This window comes from Caretta caretta, chromosome 1 (genome assembly GCF_965140235.1).
Source record: "Caretta caretta isolate rCarCar2 chromosome 1, rCarCar1.hap1, whole genome shotgun sequence".
Taxonomy (NCBI): domain Eukaryota; kingdom Metazoa; phylum Chordata; order Testudines; family Cheloniidae; genus Caretta; species Caretta caretta.
In genome coordinates, this window is record NC_134206.1 from 202409318 (window position 1) to 202431647 (window position 22330).

Here is a 22330-nt window from a genome sequence, read left to right on the forward strand (position 1 = left end):
AAGCTATTTCAGAAATGGGCTTTTACTGAGACATGACTGACAATCATGCCAAATTGCGTACATTAATGATGTGAAGCAGACATACAATAGACTAGTCAAAGGCCTAGACTGAGACCAGAAAACTCTATTCCCTTCTGCCTTAACCTAAATTTGAACCCAGGTTTTTTCAGGCAAAAGGCTACTGAATTAGCCTGTGTAGCTGATGCATAGTTACAGACAGATACTGTAGGTACACAGATGTCAGGCATTCAACCGTTCCAACTGGATATGGTTAGGAATGTATTGCCAATGGCTTTTCTGGTGTGAATCAACAGGTGGCTTGGCACCAAGATGACTATTTCCTTGTGGTTTTCACCTCTGGTTTCAGGACAGAAAATGAGATGATACCTTTTCAATGCTGCATGTCAAGCCGGCTATATGGAAAGCAATTCCAGCCAATTCTCTCTCTCTCGCACCGTAGAGGAAAAGTGCCAGCCACTGCTGCTCTTGCCATCAATCCACAATGCAGATGTTGGGAAAATGCAAAGAAAAGGGGGTGGGGGAAGAAGAAACAATAAAATACACAAATTGAGTTTTGCATACATAACAATCAGAATATATAATTCCCACTTCTACAGAACATAGCATAAAAAGGTAAAAGCACCAGAAAGAAAACAAAAATAAAAAAGTTGCTCGTCTGACAATCAAAGGTTTTCCTGAAACTGACAATTAGAGGGATCAGAGTAACAGCCGTGTTAGTCTGTGTTCGCAAAAAGAAAAGGAGTACTTGTGGCACCTTTGAGACTAACCAGTTTATTTGAGCATAAGCTTTCGTGAGCTGTAGCTCACGAAAGCTTATGCTCAAATAAACTGGTTAGTCTCTAAGGTGCCACAAGTACTCCTTTTCTAATTAGAGGGATAATTTCAAAACAATTTATGCATGAATAACAACAAAAAAAGAACCCAGACTTTATTTAATATGATAGGATACTTTTTTAAAAAACACAATATCTTGGGAAATATACAATACACTTAAAGGGACACCTGTTAAAAGAATACAACTATTACAAGAATACATTTTGCAGTCACTAAACCAAAGTATAAACAGAAACATTATACCCCCACCTCCAAAAGCGTGTGCATGCGCGCACGTGTGTGTTTTCTCAGAAAAAAAATAGACACAGTATTTGAAAACAGGCTGGTACAAGAAGTTAACCTGTTCTGAAGGCCATGAACTAAACCCTTCAATCAGAAGCCTCTTGAAATTTTGGAAGAATTTGGATTCAGATCCAAACTTTAACAGACTGAACTATAATAATTCCAGCTCCAAACCCCCTTCATTTTTTGGAAAAGTGAGGAACTGAATTTTATTGCTTGCTCTCTGTCTCGGACACCACTCTTTGTGCATGTCTTGTTTTCATAAACCAAACACTAGTGACATCTACCTCTTCTATGACATGGATGAGATTTTTAAAAGCTCTCAGCATTACTCTGCTCCAATTGAAGTCTGTGGTAAAACTCCCATTGACTTTAATGGGAACAGAATTTGGCTAATGCTGAGTACTTTTGAAAATCTCACCCCATACATCTATCTGATTACAACAATCTCCGAGGACCTGGTGTCTGTTACAGAGTGATACATGTAATGTAAAGCTAAGTTGCAAAATGAGCTTTTTGGAACCAAGGGAAAATATTTTATTTCAGAGGTATTTTGTAAGAGATGATCGCCAGAGTACAGCGTACTCCAAAAAAAGAAGTCAGGACTAGAAAAAGACTAACCTAAAATGTTTCCTCTGGTAGATCTGAATGCCCATTTATATCACAGAATTCTGTGGTTAGACCCTTTTGAGCAATGATTCGGAAAGAACAGTCAGCTAAACCATGCCTTTCAGATCAAGGCTTTGAAAGTGAAGCATGTCTCTCCTCTGGGTGACAAAGTGTAGTAGTAAAGTGTACAAAATAAATATGGCCACCAGCCAACATAACGGGTCCTTATTCTTCAGTCCACAAAGTGGGATCATAAAGAGCAGTGAGAAACTTTCCTTGACTGGCAATTATGGAAAATATGATCCTTTAGGATCACACTCCACACACTAGTGTACCTACAGAACATAGCCCTGCATGATTAGGTGATACCAAAGCATCTGCACTAATAGTGACTGAGGAGCCAAGTCAGGGAAGGCAGAGTGCATAGGGCACGGGACTGGCTGGCAGGTTCTGTTCCTGGATCTGACACTGACCTGCAGCTTGCTCTGGGGCAAGTCATTTCACCCTCTCTGAGCCTCTATTTCCCAGCCTGCTCTCTTGTTTATTTAGACTGTAAGTTCTCCAGGGCAGGGACTGTCTCTCACTAAGAGTTTGTACACTGCCTAACACACTGCAGCCCTGATCTTGGTTGGGGCCTTCAGGCATTACAATAATACAAGTAATAACAATAACAGTATCTCTTCTCAGACAGCAGCCAATACCGGATGGTGAGAGGAAGAGAAAATACAACCCAATTGTGACAACACATTGTCAGCTGAACAGTATTATCCACAGGTGAAAAATACCTTCCTGTCATAAAACTAACCAGCCCTTTTAAAAATCCAGCCACCATATTTGATACCAACAGCTCCTGCATAAGCAAAATCCACTACATGCTGAGTGGTCAGTAAGAGTGGCCTCATGTTTTGTGTTCCAACTCACTTGAAGTGAGAGATCAGAAGTGGGGGATCCCATGATTCCACTGTTCGAGGGGAAGACATGGCCGGCCCATGAGTTGCTGAGGTTGCAAAGGAAAAGCAGCTTTTTGACTTACTTATGCTTAAACCCAGTGTTGTTGAAAATATAGTTCCTTTAACTGTTTCTAAATAATTCATGCTATTAATTTAATATTGTGACCCCTTCTTAGTACTTGGCTCTGTGTACTAACACTGCATATACTGAAGAGTAACTGGAGATTCTGCAGTGTACTGAATGCCTCATACTTGGATTGCATCAAGAGCTGATATCCATATCCACATGCCCACATATCTGAGGCAAACAAACACGGCGTGCATGGAAGATATAAAGGAGTACTTTTGTACACAGCTCCGTATCTAGCGGAGTGCCACAGGGGTTGGTCCTTGTGCCGGTTTTGTTCAACATCTTCATTAATTATCTGGATGATGGTATGGATTGCACCCTCAGCAAGTTCGTGGATGACACTAAACTGGGGGAAGAGGTAGATATGCTGGAGGGTAGGAATAGGGTCCAGAGTGACCTAGACAAATTGGAGGATTGGGCTAAAAGAAATCTGATGATGTTCAACAGGGACAACTGCAGAGTCCTGCACTTAGGAAGGAAGAATCCCATGCACTGCTACAGGCTGGGGACCGACTGGCTAAGCAGCAGTTCTGCAGAATAGGACCTGGGGATTAGAGTGGACCAGAAGCTGGATACGAGTCAACAGTGTGTCCTTGTTGCCAAGTGGGCTAACAGCATATTGCGCTGCATTAGTAAGAGCACTGCCAGTAGATCAAGGGAAGTGATTATTCCCCTGTATTCGGCACTGGTGAAGGCACATCTAAAGTACTGCGTCCAGTTTTGGGCCCCCCACTACAGAAAGGATGTGGACAAATTAGAGAGAGTCCAGCAGAGGGCAGCAAAAAATATTAGGGGGCTGTGACACATGACTTATGAGGAAAGGCTGAGGAAACTGGGCTTATTTAGTCTGCAGAAGAGAAGAGTGAGAGGGGATTTAATAGCAGCCTTCCGTTACCTGAAGGGGGGTTCCAAAGAGGATGGAGCTCGGCTGTTCTCAGTGGTGGCAGATGACAGAACAAGGTACAATGGTCTCAAGTTGCAGTGGGGGAGGTCTAGGTTGGATATTAGGAAAAATATTTCACTAGGAGAGAGGTGAAGCGCTGGAGGGTTACCTAGGGAGGTGGTGGAATCTCCATCCTTAGAGGTTTTTAGGGCTTGGCTTGACAAAGCCCTGGCTGGGATGATTTAATTGGGATTAGTCCTGCTTTGAGCAGGGGGTTGGACTAGATGACCTCCTGAGGTCTCTTCCAACCCTAATCTTCTATGACATGCTAATCTGGCTATGGCACATGGACACAAGATGTTTGGAGAATCTTTAAGAACAGTAAAAGGAAAGCAAAGTTCTCTTCCCACTCATACCAACATTATCCTGCCACTGCTACTCCTTCTAATGTTTTCTGGCAAACTCCCAATTTTCAGTCTTACTGTTTGCTTGAGAGAAGCACTCAGAGGAGACTGTGGTTGTCTTGCTCTTGGAGAAAAAACACACCAACTTGTGTCTCAAGATAATGGTTCAGAGGTTGATGGAGATTGAAGGAACAGGAATGATGGCTGTACAGGGTATGTCTACACTGCAGTTATACTGACTCGGGGTCATGGGGCTAAGATAAGGGGCAGTCTAATTGTGATGTAGATGTTCGGGCTCGGGCTGCAGCCCAAACTTTGGGACCCTCCCATCTCACAGGGTCCTAGAGCCTGGGCTTTACACCGAGCCCAAACGTCTACACCACAATTAACAGCCCCCTACCCCAAGCCCTGCAAACCTGAGTCAGCAGGCATGGGCCACTCATGGGTTTTTAATTGCAGCATAGATGTACCCAGGAGGTACAAGAGCTCCCCACTGACTAATCCACACAGGTAATTGCTGTTGGCATAAGAGGAAGATGAGCACTATACCCAAGGCCAGCAGAAGGAAATGGATTAGGGTATAACAGGTAAGCCCAGAACTACATGATTCAGGTTCCAATTTAGGACAGCCTTTGGTTGGGACCAGCTGCAGGGAGGGCAAACACACATCCGGATGCCCTAGGAATGCAGGCAACCACCACCAATAAAACAGCAGTTCTATGCAGTTCTCCAGCACAGTGAGTATAATGACATCATTTTCTTAAGTATGCCATTGGCTGTGAGAGCATAAGACCCTGCTTTACTGATCCTCTACCACTGATGTCAAGAGGTTTCATGGGAAACCACTTAGTATTATGGTTTAATAGGCTTATTTTCAACCACATGCCTGAAAGGCCTTTAGACATTCCTTCCACTGCCCATTTCCACTATAGTACATGGAACTGATACAAGCTCTCGCCTATCTCTATAAATGACATTATAATTTTAAATTAATCATTGCTGTCCCATGCACCGTGTCACCGATTTGTTTATTTTAAAGAATAGCAAGTGCTGAGTGCATAGGATCCTGTTCTACACAGAGATGGGTATGAGCTGCTAAGTTTGAATCCAGAACCATATTTGAATTTCCCTAGAGCTTGGGATTGTTCAGATTCATAGTTTTGGATTGACCTGGTACAGAGATACAGGGCAACAAAGAAATTTGGTACCAGATCTGAATCTCCTCAATATTCAGGGTGCTGGGTAGAGCTGAGTGAATAATCTGCAGTAAATTAAATACTTGAGAAATTTTACATTTTGTTTCTACTTCACAGAATGGTCAGCAAAAAGATGGGGAAGTTGTCTGTTATACTAAATTATTTGGGATTTTCTTCAGTGAAGGAAGTCTGTGGATTGTTCAAATTGTAAATTGCAACTTGTGCTGCATTGGTGAGTCATGTGGTATTGGTTTGAGTCTCCAATTGGGTGATTTACAAAACTAACCAACCTCCCCAAAAAGCTAATTGAGAATTGCATAATGTATTGTTAAAATTAGCAGCACACGCTAACTGACAGAGAATGAACTGCAAACATTTAATTCAAAATTAATTTTTGGTGAATAGCTGGGCACCTGAATGAAAAATGTTTTTACTACAATCTTCATGGAAAGTGAACAAAGTCATATCAAAATTCCTTTTCAAATATGAATGAATATCAACTAACTTCCTCCCTGCACGCTATTGTCTCAATTGAAGTGTGTAGATCTGGGTTTTGCTTCAGGACTCTAATTCTACCATTATCTGGGACCTAGCAAATTGTGCTGCACAGGCAGGACAGAAGAAACAGTAAGTTACAAGAGAAGGTGAATGCCCCCATCCACGGATTTATCACAAGGGGCTTGAAGTAAGATTGAAGGAAAGGAGTGAGAAAGCCAATGGTTCAGAATGGATGATAGGACAGAGAGAGACTTTCATAGAAGAGGAAACTAATAAACAGGATCTGAAATATGCACAAAGCTAGTCTCACTACATCCAAGAGGAGACGAGAGGGTTGGAGAGAATGTGGCTGAGCCTTGTCTCTTACATTTTATTCATTGCTCCCTGCTTGACGGTCCATCTGCCTCTGGTCTACTGGGTCAAGGTTTGGCATTAGTGCTTTTTAAAATTATGATTTTAAAAACTGAACTGAGGGAAATGAATGCTAAAGAATTCTGCATATGCTAGAGAGTCTGGTTCTAATCTTCAAAGTCCTTAATAGGTTATACAGACTGACTATCCTAGAGGCTGCCCTCTCCATCTGCAACTCACCAAAACAGCTAAGCTCAAAGGGAGAAATTAATCTCATTACTGAAAAAACACACAAGGCCCAATCCATCTGAGCCCTTCATGTGGGGCTTGAGTAGAGCCAAGGATTGTGCAGGCATTGAATACTGAAGCGAATTTCACCCAAAAGGAGCACTGTGGCTGACGAATCCCCGGATGAAGCTCTCGGTAGTGAGTGCCAATGCAATCCGGAGAACAGTCTCTTTACTGTTCAATTCCTTTGCAGAAAGTATCTGAATGTACACTAGACGGAGCACATTCAGAGCACGATGCAAACTCCATCTTTTTGCACAAGTCTTTCCCAACAATGAAGGCTTAAGAATGTCCTGGTTTCATTTCTCATGCACAAATGTCGACGGGGAAAAATTAAGTAACAGTGATTGAAGCAAGGGGTACAGATGAATTTACAGACACATTTAAGGTGACACTTAAATTTTGTACATACCATGGTATCAAAACATACTGATGCTGATGGTATCAAAACATACTGTACATAGGTAAGCTAGATAAAGATACTATAGTGATGAGTGCATTAGAAATATCTAAGATAGAGAGATGGTTCATCATCCCCTTGATAACGTCAGCAATACACAGCTAACTGGTAACTGTGATTTGGAACTGTAACTAGCAGAAATCTCAGTCAGGGTGGGAATGATCATGCAGGAAACCCTAAAACATTATTTTTGATGTGGAGCACTGGGAAATGCTACCACCAGAGATAAGGAGGAGTTTGAGCATCAGCAGTTTAGTCTCCTGGGAGATACCTATATTTGCTCATTTGCCTGCCTCTTTTTTCTGGGAGGGGGACAGAGTGGTAGGAGAGGAGGAAGACATCTTTCCTGTGGCAGCAAGGAACGCTGAAAGTGTCTGCATTTCAAACTTTGCTAAGAATGTATCTTTTGTTCCTTCTCCTGCTTTGTTTCCCTTTAATGATAGCTTTGTTATAAATCCCATTTGTGAGCAGCTCTGATAAATGCAAATTTTAACTTGTAAGCAATACTTTTCAAAATACTACTACATTTGAAAATGAAAATATAAGAGCCTGAGGCATAAGATCTTCCCCATGCTACTCAACTCTCCAGTGTACAGTACTGCATGCTATTATTATTGTTGAACAGCATGCCAGGTTCTTGGCACTGTACACATCTACTGTACAGGGATATACAGCCTGTGCCCCAAGGAACTACCATATGCGGGGGCGGGGGGTGCAGAGCAAAGGGTATCGCATCAACAATAGTTGCTGGAGGCAATTTGTCTGTGAAGCTCAGGACAGCAGAATGGCTCCGGGAACACTAGGGAAGTACACAGAGGTGTTGAAGACGAATGATGTCATAGTTGAGCCCCTAATGCACCCAACCATAATCTCTCTTTATCACTTTGTGCTCAGGAATTTCAAGTACTAAAATTCTGGTAGTGCTTCAGACGGAAAGGTTTCCTGTACTGTTTTCCACCCCACACAGTCAGAGTTTGGCTGTATAATTAATATAGGCATGCAATAGGGTTCAAACACATATGACAGTGTGTGACCATCAAAGCAGTATGGCCTAGTGGCTAGGGCACTGGTCTGGGAGTCAGGAGGCCTCAGTTCTGTTCCTGGTTCTGCTGTGTACCCATGGGGAACATACTTCATCTCCCTGCACCTCTATTTGCCCTCCCACCCTGTGTCTGTCCTATCTTCTTAGACTGTAAGCTCTTCCGGACAGAGTCTTACTATCTGTTTGTACAGTGCCTACCACAACAGGACCATGATCTCAGCTGAAGCCTCTAGTGTCCACTGCAATACAAATAATAATCAATGGTGGTCCAATCTTAAAGTAGGGGCAATAGGCTAGTTTTGTATTTTGACAATCATGGGAAAACCAATGGTCTTATTAATTTATTATAATAAAACTAAAGTGTAAGCTTGTTGTTTCTATCTCTTCAAGCCCAGTTTTAAAAGGTAGAAAACAAGCGGCCAGCATGGTCTTGTACAGTGGCAAGGCAGATCCCAAGATACTCTCAGCACTATCGGGCCCCTGCTTCCAAGGACCAACCCCACTTGCCCTCCCAGCAAGAGAGAAGTACCCGAATTAAAAGAGGAAGAACTCCTTAACAGAATGCTAACAGGTATATTCCCAATTCTCTGCACAGGGCATTAGCCAGGAAACCCTCATTAGTGTTAATGGGAAGCGCATGGCTAAATTGCAGCCCATTCAGTTACCAATATGAGCCTAAGGCATGTCTCTAAAGCACTACAGAAAGTCTGTGTGATTGAAGGAAAGAGGCCTCTTTGCACTTGTTTTGCAGTCCCCATGGATCTCACGCTCCGTACTGGTTTTATGAAGGGGGAGGGGGGTCCTTAGAACTGGATAGAAAATAAACAATACAAGAATAGAAAATGAAACAACACCACAAACTCTTCACCTGCAACAAGTAGCACTGAGGGCTGGGCCAGGGGACTTTTCAGAGCATAAATGTCTGCCACTGGCAGGAAGTTTAGTCATGTTTTTAAAACAGTGCTGAAGATGTGCCCCATTACATGTTGAGATGAAGCTCCCTGGGTACAAAAGGATGGTTATTCTAAGCTCCTGTGTTATTTCTCAGAGACATTAACAAGGCAGAACAAAGCATAAACTGAGAAAGAACAGTACAGACAATTCCTCTAACAACCCACATGCTGGACACTTCTACTAACATAGGCCTGATCCTGCATACTTCATTCACCTAAAAGTTTCACTGAAGTTTTAAACTCAACCTGCTTGTATTTTCCTCTGGCTGCTACTCCATAATTGGCAAACACATATTGCTCTTGCTCAGGACTAGGAGACACCACTCACCATTCTGAATGTCCATTCCCCAGAGGCTAAGTCTCACCCCCAGCCACCTGCTAGTGGACAGTCACAAGTTTACAAACCATGCTGATCACTGGCAATGTGACCATAGCACATCCAGGGGTTTCATTCGCAGTGAACAAACCCCTTAAGACGTGAGTTCCCCCACCCATCCCTCCCATGCTTAAGCTAAAAGAGCAATTATTATAATTCAAAATAAAGCTGTTTTCTGCTGGCTGTCTATACTTATTGACCATCGCTGCTGCCTTACCAGTAGCACCATCAGTGTCCACAGAGCTCCCGAGCCTCTTTATTTTCCCTCTGCTGCTTGCCTGCCTGAAGCAGTGTTACCAGGTGGCTAATTACCCCTGCAGACCTATTCAAAAGCCTTCTAGGGTGTATCAGGATTGTTTTAGGCAAGTGAAAAAAAAATAAACAGGTTCAGGTGTTCTGGGGATAAAATAGAAAATTGGGCTTACATGAAATTCTGGTTGGAGGAAGAAAATACTCAGTATATGTGGGGGTGTCTAGAAACAATGCTGAGGTGATGGGAGCAACATTTGGAAGTGGTAGATAGTTACTCCTGGTGCTGGCTCACTCTCACAAGCTCATTACAGCAGAGTAACAGACTGACATGTATCAGAGTAGCAGCCGTGTTAGTCTGTATCCGCAAAAAGAAAAGGAGTACTTGTGGCACCTTAGAGACTAATCAATTTATTTGAGCATAAGCTTTCGTGAGCTACAGCTCACTTCATCGGATGCATTCAGTGGAAAATACGGTGGGGAGATTGATATACACAGAGAACATGAAACAATGGGTGTTACCATACACACTGTAAGGAGAGTGATCAGGTAAGGTGAGCTATTACCAGCAAGAGAGCAGGGGTGGGGTGGGGGAGGGAACCTTTTGTAGGATAATCAAGGTGGGCCATTTCCAGCAGTTGACAAGAACTTCTGAGGAACAGCGGGGGGGGAGGAATAAACATGGGGAAATAGTTTTACTTTGTGTAATGACCCATCCACTCCCAGTCTCTATTCAAGCCTAAATTAATTGTATCCAGCTTGCAAATTAATTCCAATTCAGCAGTCTCTCGTTGGAGTCTGTTTTTGAAGTTTTTTTGTTGAAGAATTGCCACTTTTAGGTCTGTAATCGAGTGACCAAAGAGATTGAAGTGTTCTCCGACTGGTTTTTGAATGTTATAATTCTTGACGTCTGATTTGTGTCCATTTATTCTTTTACATAGAGACTGTCCAGTTTGGCCAATGTACATGGCAGAGGGGTATTGCTGGCACATGATGGTATATATCACATTGGTAGATGTGCACGTGAACGAGCCTCTGACAGGGTGGCTGATGTGATTAGGCCCTATGATGGCGTCCCCGAATAGATATGTGGACACAGTTGGCAACAGGCTTTGTTGCAAGGATAGGTTCCTGGGTTAGTGGTTCTGTTGTGTGGTGTGTGGTTGCTGGTGAGTATTTGCTTCAGGTTGGGGGGCTGTCTGTAAGCAAGGACTGGCCTGTCTCCCAAGATCTGTGAGAGTGATGGGTCGTCCTTCAGGATAGGTTGTAGATCCTTGATGATGCACTGGAGAGGTTTTAGTTGGGGGCTGAAGGTGACGGCTAGTGGTGTTCTGTTATTTTCTTTGTTGGGCCTGTTCTATAGTAGGTAACTTCTGGGTACTCTTCTGGTTCTGTCAATCTGTTTCTTCACTTCAGCGGGTAGATACTGTAGTTGTAAGAACGCTTGATAGAGATCTTGCAGGTGTTTGTCTCTGTCTGAGGGGTTGGAGCAAATGCGGTTGTATCGTAGAGCGGTAGAGTCTTTCATAGTGTAACCGGAGGAGGATTGGAACTTCAATGAAGAGTGTTTCTGGATGTTACTTGAGGGATTGCAGAGGTTATGGGTTCTAGTTATCACTGCAAGGAGTGACGTGATTTCAGGTTAGGGGGTGTTGGCTGCTGTTATTGGAGGATGAATTGGGGGTTATTAGAAGTGATTTGGGGGTATTGAAAAGGAGGTGAGTTCTAAGTAGCATGACTCACTCCCCTCCCACCCACCAATTGACCTTGAAGGGAAAACTACAGAGAGGACCCAGAGACACTCCAGCAGGTAGGGGCTGAAACAGCAAAGCAGAGAGGCATGTGGTCAGGTAGAGAACTTTCTAGAGTATTGACTGAACTTTCTCTGAATTGCACTGATTGGTTGTTTGCTCTAATCTCTCCCCGCAGTCTTTTCACTCCACAGCTGCTCCCTTACTATCTTCTCCCCCACCCCATTCCCCTCACCTTCCCTTTTTTCTCATTTAGCTGATCTCTTTTGAAGTGCCCACTCCCAAAACAACAACTGTGGCACTAAAGTGAAGTTTGCTGCCATCATATAGTTCACTCTGCTTGTGTGTTATACCTCTCCCCCCACCCTGCATCTGTCTGGTCTACTTAGATTGTAAACTCTTTGGTGCAAGGATGATCGCCTACTGTTTTTGTACAGTGCTCAGCAAAATGGGGTTTCACTTTTGGTTGACCCTTAGGGTTGTGTAAGAAACATGATTAATAATAAAAACAGCTGTTGAAGGATCTTTGCCTGCTAATAGTGTACCAGCAAAGCGAAGGGGGGGAGGAGAATAAATGCAATAGAATAGATGTTTATGAATCAGCTTTTCTGTTTGTATTTCTCACCCATGCCAAAAATAAATGATGGGCCATATTCTGCTTCCCTCGTGCTTCTCCACTATGTCAATAGGGTTACACAGGTGACTGGGAGCATTTGGATTGAGTTTCAAATCCATTTTATGAAGTATGGGGGAGGCAAGGAGAGAGGACGGGAAGGTGTGGATTCTGAACCTGCTCCTATGGGTTTGGCCCATTTTCCAGTTCCGGTTTGGAGCTGGCTGAAATCTTGCCATAGCAGCAGTTCTCATAAGATTTTTGTCCAAGATTTTCACTATTTGGAACTGAACTCTCACAAGATTTTTGGCACCATGAAATCTAAATCCAAACTGTTTCCAATTCATCCAGCCCAGCTTCCACCGTAAACCTAATCTTTCTCGGGATCCAAACAGTTTTGACCAGAACTGCTTGTAAATTTTCTGGAGCAGCTTTTTTTCGTCGGAAAATGCCAGTTTGTTGGAACTGAAACTTTTTTTCATGGAAACATACAGGTTTGAGGAAACTTTTGTTGCGACGGGGTGCTCAAGTCCAGGATTGAATTTCTGGTTGAAAGCAGAGAACGAGAGATGGAGAGGACCCTGACCCTACTCTGCCTGACTGGGAGCAAGAACAAGTGAGGATGTGGGTCTCCCACATTCCAGATCAGGGCCCTGATTACTTGGCAAAACAGTCACTCTCTCTCGTGTGGGAGTGGGTTCTCTTTACATCTATAATTAAATATTCACTGAGGAAACAGCAAGAGGCTGACTCAATAGTGCAGTGGTTAGGGCACTCACCTGGGATGCAGGAGACTTGGGTCTAAGTCCCTGCTCTGTCTGATTCACTGCATATGGAATGAAAACAAATTCCCAAAACTCAAAATTTCTCTCAAAACAGAGCTCTTGTTTTTAAGCCAGCCCTATCCTCAACCCATTTCCACTGTTTCATACAGCTTGCCATAACACCGCCTTTGACCTCACATTTTACAATAGCCTCTTCGTGGGATACATATTTGTGTGTAAATATATGAGCTACATCAGACAAAGAAAGAGAAGAAGCCCAAAAGGAGGGAGGGGCAGGGGAGGTAAGATACCTACCAAGCTGTTTGTCTCTAAAGTGTTGCCAGTCGTGAAAGGACTTGACGTGCTAATATCCGTTCATTCAGACTGTTACAGACATGCTAAGAGCGTGACGGCTGGCAGGCGCTGCATTTAAGTGCTGTTACTGAGGCCCCCAAATATTGACAGAGTGCCAGATTCTAAGAAACTATTGATGTATGCAGCCGGCCGCTGCTCCAGACACCTCTCAGACAGAGTCTTTAAATGTCACAGATTAATGAATTTTCATGAAATGGAGAGTGAGAAAAAGAATAAAAAAAAAAAAAACAAAAACAAACCCCACAGCATCCACATTAAATCAACTTTTATCCTAACACAAAACTCTGCTCCAAAGGGTAGAAATCACTATTAGATGGTATAGGATCATTATAGTTAAAGAGGGTATAGGAAGGAAAAACCCAAAGATCTATGAGACTGGTGTTTCTCAACCTTTTTGATACTAGGTACCAGCTTAATGCCTTCCTAAACTGTGTGAGGGAGATCTCCGGGTCCAGCACTGGTCCATGGACCAGTCATTGAGGAAACACTGTATTAGATCATCACATACATCCTTAATGCAAAGGCAGGATTTGAGATGATGATGGTTTTGCAAAACCACAACCAGGGATGATACAGATCTGGGTCTCCCTTTACCCAAACCCACGAAGGAGTAGGTTCAGTTAAATGGTTGCCATTTTCGGTGCAAAAGGGCTTAAACTGCAAAATCTGCATCTGGATTTCGGACATTAAGATAGAGAAAGTTTTGGTTGAAGCCCCTGTTTACTATAGGTACTATACTAGATCTTAAAGAAGAAGCTGTATAAAGTTATCTGATGACATGAAATGTCATGCGATAACAAGTATGCTGATTATTTTTCTTTCTGCATTTATACCGGTGAAGCTGAATACGTATGAAAGAATTTCAAACACCATTAAAATGTAATAATGCAAAATGCAGTCAGCACATAAATGACAACCCTATGCACGAGACATCATTTTAAAGAAGGGGAAAGTGAGAGGATAATGCACACAAAGGTAAAAATGGGACACTTATAACCAAACTACATTAAAAATACTGCTTTAATGAGCGCCTCTACGTACAGTACGTTGGAGTCGTGGATCCACATGCTATTTGTTCCATTGTTTACAGAAGCACAGATGTTAATTCCTGCCAGGCTGAATTGTCCTTATTTCCCCCCCCCCTTCAAAAAAACAAAACAAACTTTCCTTGTAGATTTCCATTGAATGTGGTGACACCTAGTGGGGTGTGGGAAGAGATGTTCAGCTACGGGCTAGCTTCTTCCCTCCCCCAACCCGTTTGCAGGGTCACTTGATAAGACTTGCACAAGAAATGAGGTGCTGCCCAGGCCAGAATCACCAGAATTTAAACTGAGGTCCTGAGATGCTCAGAGTGTATTTCCAAAGCAAATGAAGCTCATTATTAAAAGCCACCCATCTGTTAAGGGCAGTTTTTCCTCACCCTGGTGTGCTGTGTCACTAAAAGTAACTATATCAGACACACTGCGGGTGGAGGGAGGTAGGCTTAGTCACACATGCTACAAGCTAGGTAGCTGGGTATGATTTACACCCAGGGATAGTATCCTAGACTGGAGAGTAGTCCCTTCTGTGGGGAGAGAGAAAGTGAGCAAGCTAGCAAGTAGCAATCCATAAGCTTCATTAACACAAGACTTTATGGTTCTCCAGTTCATTTTCAACTGTGGGAAATGTGAACTCTCTGCCCAGAAATATTCATGTCATCATCCTCTATCTCTTGGCCATCTACAAGTTCATTTTAAGAAGAGGAAAATATTCAAATGAGGTTTTATTGTCACATCATTTTGCCAGTCAGGTTATTTGTGACTTACTTCCCCCCCCCCCACTCACTATACTGAGCGCTAACATGAAAGGACTGTCACATGCTGTTGCCGAAGCAAAATATTTTATTTTTAAACCAAAAAGCTCCCCTTCTGATAAGTCAGATGGAAATTGGTTTATGATCTTTCTGATGTTGAACTCCTACTACTGGCATCACAGCCTCGCTTTTAAGTAGCATGGTGGCCCTTGGAAATCCTTCTGCACTTAAGAACAGTTTGTTTGCAGCCTTACCACCTCAGTTCTGCAGCCCTCATTCCTGAGCACCTCTCAACTGCTGTTGTACTGATCCAAGTAAATTTCCCTGGAATGGCATCCAATTCTTTACCATGGTCCATCCATTCATTCCCATCATCCATTCCAAAGGGAGGCATTTAAACCACTTACTGCCACCTAGTGAAGCTGGTTAGATTTCAAACAGGGACTGGTGAAGTTACACATGGAAATTTCAAAATTGTGTGTGTGGGTGGGGGGCTACAGCAGCCACGTGCCAATGTACTGACCTCCTCCCCAACACTGGCTGTCAGCAGGGTTTAAACCAGGATCTTCTGCAGTGCTTCCAGTGCAAAACTCAGCTGCTTGAGCTAAAGACTAAATCCAGGAGCTGGCATGAGTAGCGGGCAGCTCTCCTCTGTGGATCAGCCATGGAGAGGGGAGACGAAACACACATGGAGCAGTGGGTTACACTAACGTGCATTTCACATGGCTGTCAGATAACTGAGCACTCAAATAGGTGAGGAGGAGGCAATGTGTCCAGGTGTTCCTCTTTAAATACTTCATTAATCATTAAAGAACAATTAAATACAGATTTTTCACAAGGGATCCATTTAAAACATGGTTGAATACTTCAGTACTTCAATATTCTTTCATTAGTTCAAACAACCACTCAAAAGTCCTGTCTCCATTTGTCTCTCTCTCTCCCACAGGAACTGCTGTTCTGGATCAGACCTAGTGGTCCACCAGCCCAGTATCCTGTCTCCAGCAGTAGCCAGCAACAGATGCTTCAGAGGAAGGCGCAAGAGACCTCATAGTAGGCAGATATGCGTCTATGCAGGTCTCATCCTACTCCCCAAGAGAGACTGGCTTCCGCCTTGAAGCAGGAGGTTTAATAAATTGTCCAGAATTTGATAGCATTAACTATTGTAATTCCACAGCATGCATCCGATGAAGTGAGCTGTAGCTCACGAAAGCTTATGCTCAAATAAATTGGTTAGTCTCTAAGGTGCCACAAGTACTCCTTTTCTTTCTAGGTATTCTTGTTATTCATAGAGATGTTTTATTCTTTTCTGACTCTTGCTTGCTCACTCATTCTCAATCAGTTGCACTGAAATGTATTTTCCCTGAACTCTGCTTAGTCTGAGGCTGCGTTACAGACAGTACAGCACACTTCATTCCCAAGTCTGTGCTGTGAAATGACAGGCCTATCACAAAGGCCATTCTGTGATGATCTCTGTCATCACAAATGTTGAATGTACCACTGGGCAATGCAAGCGCTGTCTCCTCAATGATGGAGTTGTATAGGTTTGGGTTTCAGATGGAGCTGTTTGCAACAAACATCCATGGGAAGTTTGTCTGCATCGTCAGGAGAACATCATAAAGTGGGGTTAAACAGATTTTTAAAAGCAACAGAACTGGAGGTGAAAAGGGTGATTGGCGCAACTTTTTAACTCACTTCAGAAACAGTGGATGATTTTTCAATGAGCTTTTGGCATTTTGATCAATTTAGGGCTGGAATAAGTCTTGTGACTTATCCAAGCTCGTGCAAAGAATCTCTGGCATATCATCGTATTGATCCCAACATCAGGCCGGCTCCCAGTCCTTTCTTACAACCCCTAGATGAGCTCTCACTAAATCTCATTGCTGTTTTGTCTGAACAACAACTGTGCTAAAATCAGTCCTCTCTTCTCCATCCCTATTGCTATAACGCTGCATCAGCAGAAGTGTGTTGGGGTCCTAGGACAGGAATAGCAGAGGCTGCTGCTGGTGAGGATTGAGGGGCATTGGTGGAGCTGTGTGGAGCCAAAGTGTAGTATGGAGTGTTGCAGGTCAGGATATGTACACAAAACAACCCGCACAGAAAGTAGCAGGAAACAAAGGATTACCGAATCATAGAAATTAGAGACCTCATTGGTCATTAAATTCAAACTCCTTCACCTCGTTTAGGATTATCCCTGCCTATGCTATCTATCTCTTTTGTTGTCTCTGTATCTCTCCCATCCCTGTAATCAGCTCTGATTAGAGTTGTTTAACATCAATCTTTTTTCTTTTCCTTTCCTCCCCCTCCTTTTTGCTATAGAAAGATCTCAATCAACTTATGCACACCCCTGCTTGTTAAAAGTTGCACCACTCCTGATGACTTACTGCTCTCTTAATCAAAAAGGCAGGAGGAAGCAGTTGGTATTAATTCTTCTTTTCTTTTTTTTTTAAACCACACAAATGTCAACTTCCTAAAAGGATGTTTGGCATAGCCGAATTCAGTCATGTAATGTACAAAGTCGGCATGATCAAAAGGTTGCAGGGCTGCCCACTGCAAAAGAAGAGGGAAAAGGAGGAACCTGGGATCTCTTCTGAAGTGTTAGAGAACACATGAGCCAACTCTCGTCGCTAGAAACACTGTTTCTAGTAACAGTAGAGAGAGGCCTGAGACACAAAATGTAGGTCCAGATCCCAATGACTGCTAAATCTACGGGTGTTCTGATCCAGCTTTTCCAGATTGAATAAAAAGGGGGATTTATGTAGCTATGGTACTGTGAGGGTTTGTTTTTGTTTTCTCTGTATTGCACCTTTACAGTTGTAAGACCTCTGTCTGTGTGGAGAGATAGCAGTTGTTTTGTCCTTGGTGTTGTGGCACGTGCGCGCGCACACACAGAGCCCATCAATGGGTTTTATATTGGCACTTATCATTGTACTACTTTTGTTTCTCCTTGTTATTCTTTTCCTTTTTCTAACAGTCATTTTGGACTGAAAGTTTATCAATGGCTTACTTTCTGGTGATGGAATCATAAAAGAAGTCGACTGGATGTCAGGTTATTTTTCTTCAGATTTTTTGTTTTATCATTTTTCTCCCCACAGATCTTTTTAAATGATTCCTTGGAAGCTTTAAGTAGAAAATAGTTTCCCTACTGAAATTTTCAATGTATATATTTTAAACGAAAGTGGTGTTAATTTTGTGCTGGCGAAAGACACTGGAGTGACAGCCTTAGAGAATGAAGCTTTTATATTTACAAGTTATGCACAGTGCCAGTGTAAACTTCCTTGTGCTGCTTTGTCACTGGGCACAGCTACATAGAGACCATATCTTGAGAAGATGGCATAGATCAGCCTCCTTGGCCCTCTAATCCTTGGTTTCTTTGCTGAGAATGCCCATGAGTTTAAGTGTCAACTGTGGTGTGGACACCTGTTGACTGGGAAGTGGAGTGAGACCCACCAAACTCATTTCACAAGGCAACCAAACAGTAACAACTTTTTTGATCACTACCAGTGTGGTCGTGCTGGTTAAGAACATCTCTAGAGATGGAAAAAGTCTGTTTCCCGTGACAGATCCCCTGAACTTTTCTTTTAAGTGCCATCTCATGTGCAAACTGGTTTGTTATTGTATTGTACTATGCTCACAAGAGCTGGGCTGCAGGCATTCATTTATTTCCCCTCCTTTCTGATACAATGTTCCTGCTGTTTCACCCACACCACGTTTGCTCCATTTTGCTCAGCTTATGACAATTTTCACACCTCTCTGCAGAAGTTCAGCATTAGAGAACACTTCAACTGTCCCACGGGCTTCAGCCAGATGCCTGAGCTCTCAGAGGCCTTCTAGAAACATTGGTAGTCAGAATAGATTGTGTTAACCCTTCAGTGAACCTGGATTCAGTTTACCAGCCAGAAGAAAAATTAGATGGTAGACAGGAGAGATCTCTGTCAATCTCCATTTAGTACAAAAATCTTAATTATAGACAGATTTCAGTCCCAGAAGAGCAGCCAGGAGCTTGTGATTAATTCCCCCAATAGCAAAATGGGAATAATAATCAGAATTTGGAATCAATTCCCAAAGGGAAGAGTCTCTGAATTGCATGTCACAGAGATTTGGGATACATCCCCAGAAGCGAAAATATCTTCTTGGGAATTGGTAGAATGGGATTAATGTCCTGATAATAGAATATTTGAACAGCAATACTCAAATCTCTAATAAAGAGAGGATGTGGATGCTACCATTTATATTGTTTCCAAGTCTCTTCGTTTCAGCAGACAGATGACAATCAAGCATGAAAAGCTATGCTAGCCATAAACAAGTCACTCTCTGGGAAAGGCGGTGTTGCCTAATGGATAGAGCCCTAGACTGGAAAACAGGAGAGCTGGGTTCTATTCCTGCCTCTATCACTGGCCTGCTGGGTGACCATGGCTAAATCATTTCAATTCTCTGTGCCTCAGTTTCCTCATCTCTTATTAATGGGGATGATGATACTTATCTCCTTTGTATAGTGCTTTGAGACCCGCAGATGAAAAATTCTGTGTAAGAACTAAGTGTCGTTATACATTTGCTTATTTTACATGGGAAAAAATATCAATCTGAAAATAGTACTTTGTTTGTTTAAAATTAAATGGTGTGCAAAGCAAAAGTGATTTTTATTCTCAAGGAAATGCCAAAATGGTAGTGGGAGGGGCAAACAACAAGACCCTGAACATATTTTGGGGAAAAAACATCTTTTGTAAAGTTCCTCACAATGTACTGAAATGACTAATTATTTGCCGGGAACAAAGACAACAAGGGGGCTCTGCAAATTTCCTTTTTCTTTTAGGTTTCAGAGTAGCAGCCGTGTTAGTCTGTATTCACAAAAAGAAAAGGAGTACTTGTGGCACCTTAGAGACTAACAAATTTATTTGAGCATAAGCTTTCGTGAGCTACAGCTCACTTCATCGGATGCATTCAGTGGAAAATACTGCATCCGATGAAGTGAGCTATAGCTCACGAAAGCTTATGCTCAAATAAATATGTTAGTCTCTAAGGTGCTACAAGTACTCCTTTTCTTTTTGCTTTTTCTTTTAGTTTCTGTAATATATAATTTCCTTTGTTTTCCTCACAAATTGGTGACTAATTTTAATGACCATGAGTCACACCTGAAGCTACACATAAGACAAATCTACCTTTGCATTTTAAGGTGTATCGTATAATATAGCAAGCTTCAGGCTGCAGCTGATCACTGCAAGCTTCAGTAAGGAATTAGTCTACGTGCCAGAGTTTCAGTATTGCACAACTGGCTCCTTGCACTACTGAGGATGGAACACCTTCCCCAGAAACACCCAGTATTGGTTACTTCAGAGGTGGAATCCAGATTAGAAGGACTGACAGTCTGCTCCAGAAGGGTGAACACTGTGTTCCTAATGGATCTGTTAAGCCTTTAAAAATATTTCAAAACATGTTTTAAACTTCCCAAATTGTAGACGACCCCTTTAACAAATGTTTAATGCCATGCTTGGAGTGTTCAGTGCAAGCACACAAGCCAGCTGGGGTTCCCTACTAGTCTGCACCCCCCCACAAGCCACTCCAGTCCATAACTGTCCCAGGATCAATTCCTAATTCTCAAAAAAACATAAAATGTGCTGCCTCTGCCAGAAGCCATTAATCATAAACTGCCGTTGCTTTCATTTTACTAGTAAGCCCATCTTCTTGTTCAAATCTCTAATTTTCCACAGTGACAGAGCAGTTCTCTATACATCACTCAGCTCCACCGGCTTCCTAGATATGCTCAGAATTAAAAAATACAGTCAAGCCCATTCAGCCTCTTGCTCACTAAAACGTGTGTCTTCTCCTGATTTTGAAAGACGTGAATTTTCCTTTTCTCCTGTCAAAGGTGCGTTTCCTTCCCCACAAAGAAAACAGATCAAAATGTAACCAGTCATTCAGCTTTCTCTTGCACCTGTATATTGCTCCTACAGAAGAGGGTAAATGTTATGAAATAACAAGGTATCACTGAACAGACTAAAAATACTAATATTAATAAAGTAAAAACAGCCATAGCATTGCCCAACCCAACCAGCATTCAGAATGGAGACTCCAAGATGGATGGAAAGGAAATGTTCACACTACTCACTCTCATAGGCAAGCTGGAAGTCTCACACTGAAGTCACAAAACGATACTGATGAGCTTGTATATATTAAAGACAACCCATCACAGCTCATTTTAAGTTACTAAAAAAAGAAACAAAACTCCTAAACGTTGAAAGCCAGAATTATCATCTGTGATTCTGTCTGCTACTAAAAGTACAGTTATGTGGCCTAATGGTTAAAGCAGGGGACTGGTGGGCAGGACTCTTTGGTTCCGTTCCTGATTGTGTGCTGCACTCACAGTGTAACTTTAAGAAAGTCATTCACCAATCTCTGCCTCCGTTTCCCCATCTTTAAAACAAGTATCAGAATCCTTCACAAACATTAATGATTTAAGCCTCACAATCTCCCAGGAGAGCAGGTCACTATCATAACCTTCTTTGGAAAATGGAGGAAATTGAGGCACCAAAAGGTGAAGTGACTCACCCATCGTCACACAAGTTAGTGGCTAAAACTGTCGTGGAACCCAGAAACAAAGATGATGGGCCCATTAGAAGTGCGATATATTAGACAGGCAGAACGATACAGATTTTAGAGGAAATAGCCTTTGCCTCACATCATTTTCTGACAAAGTAAGTTACAGACTCTACAGCCTCTTTACATCCAGAATCTGGAAGGTTATCCCATTGTGATTTCTTCAGTGAGAAGTTGTGTGTGCGGTATGTACATGCATATGGTGTTTATAAATTGTTTTTTAACTTAAGATATTTTATTCATTTTTCCACATGGCACAAGTAGAACACACATCTTTGTTGGATAGACACCAATACAGTAACATAACTTTACATCTCAGGCACTCAAATTCTGCATGAGGAAGGCTCCACTCAAGGAGCTGGAGTGCTGAATAGAGAATATGTATCTTCAGGCACTCAGCACCTCACAGAAGGTGCTCAGCACTACACCGATTCAGTTGCCTATTTTGCACAAAATTTTAAAAAATTGTGGCCACTTTCATCATTATTAAATGTAGAGATGTGGCCCATGGAAATGACAGATCCCAGCATGCACTGCATTATCTTGACCCCACTGTGTGGGGGGGCCTGCTGTCTGCATGGGCTGCACCTCTACATTAAATATGAGGCCAGCCACAGAGCATATTTGGCTCAAGGTCATCAATTTTCCTTCACCTGCTTTATATTTACAACCTAGTCTTTGACAACACCAGTGATCAGAACCAGACACCAATAATGGGGTGAAAGAAAGGAACAGCAGCAGCTGCCTGGTTCTTCTCAGAATGAAAGGGTTAAGAAGCTGGCCCAGTAACTTTTGGACCTATAGCACCCACCCCTCAGTGTGCTGGACACTATTTGCATTCCACTGACAGGCAGATTAGGTCACTCTAATGGATTCACTGAGAATACGTAACAGACAGCACTGGGATAATATGTTTAC

At 42.5% G+C, this 22330-nt stretch overlaps 1 protein-coding gene across 3 annotated transcripts in view; it reads right to left on the bottom strand.

The window, feature by feature from the left end:
• The window catches only part of ZBTB20 (zinc finger and BTB domain containing 20), a 626421-nt gene that overhangs the window by 241685 nt on the left and 362406 nt on the right, over positions 1-22330 (bottom strand). For all 3 annotated transcript variants that reach the window (XM_048818099.2, XM_048818071.2, XM_048818047.2), the window contains one exon: positions 388-480. The gene's annotated coding sequence lies outside the window, so the exon portion shown is untranslated. The remainder of the gene's footprint in view (positions 1-387; positions 481-22330) is intronic.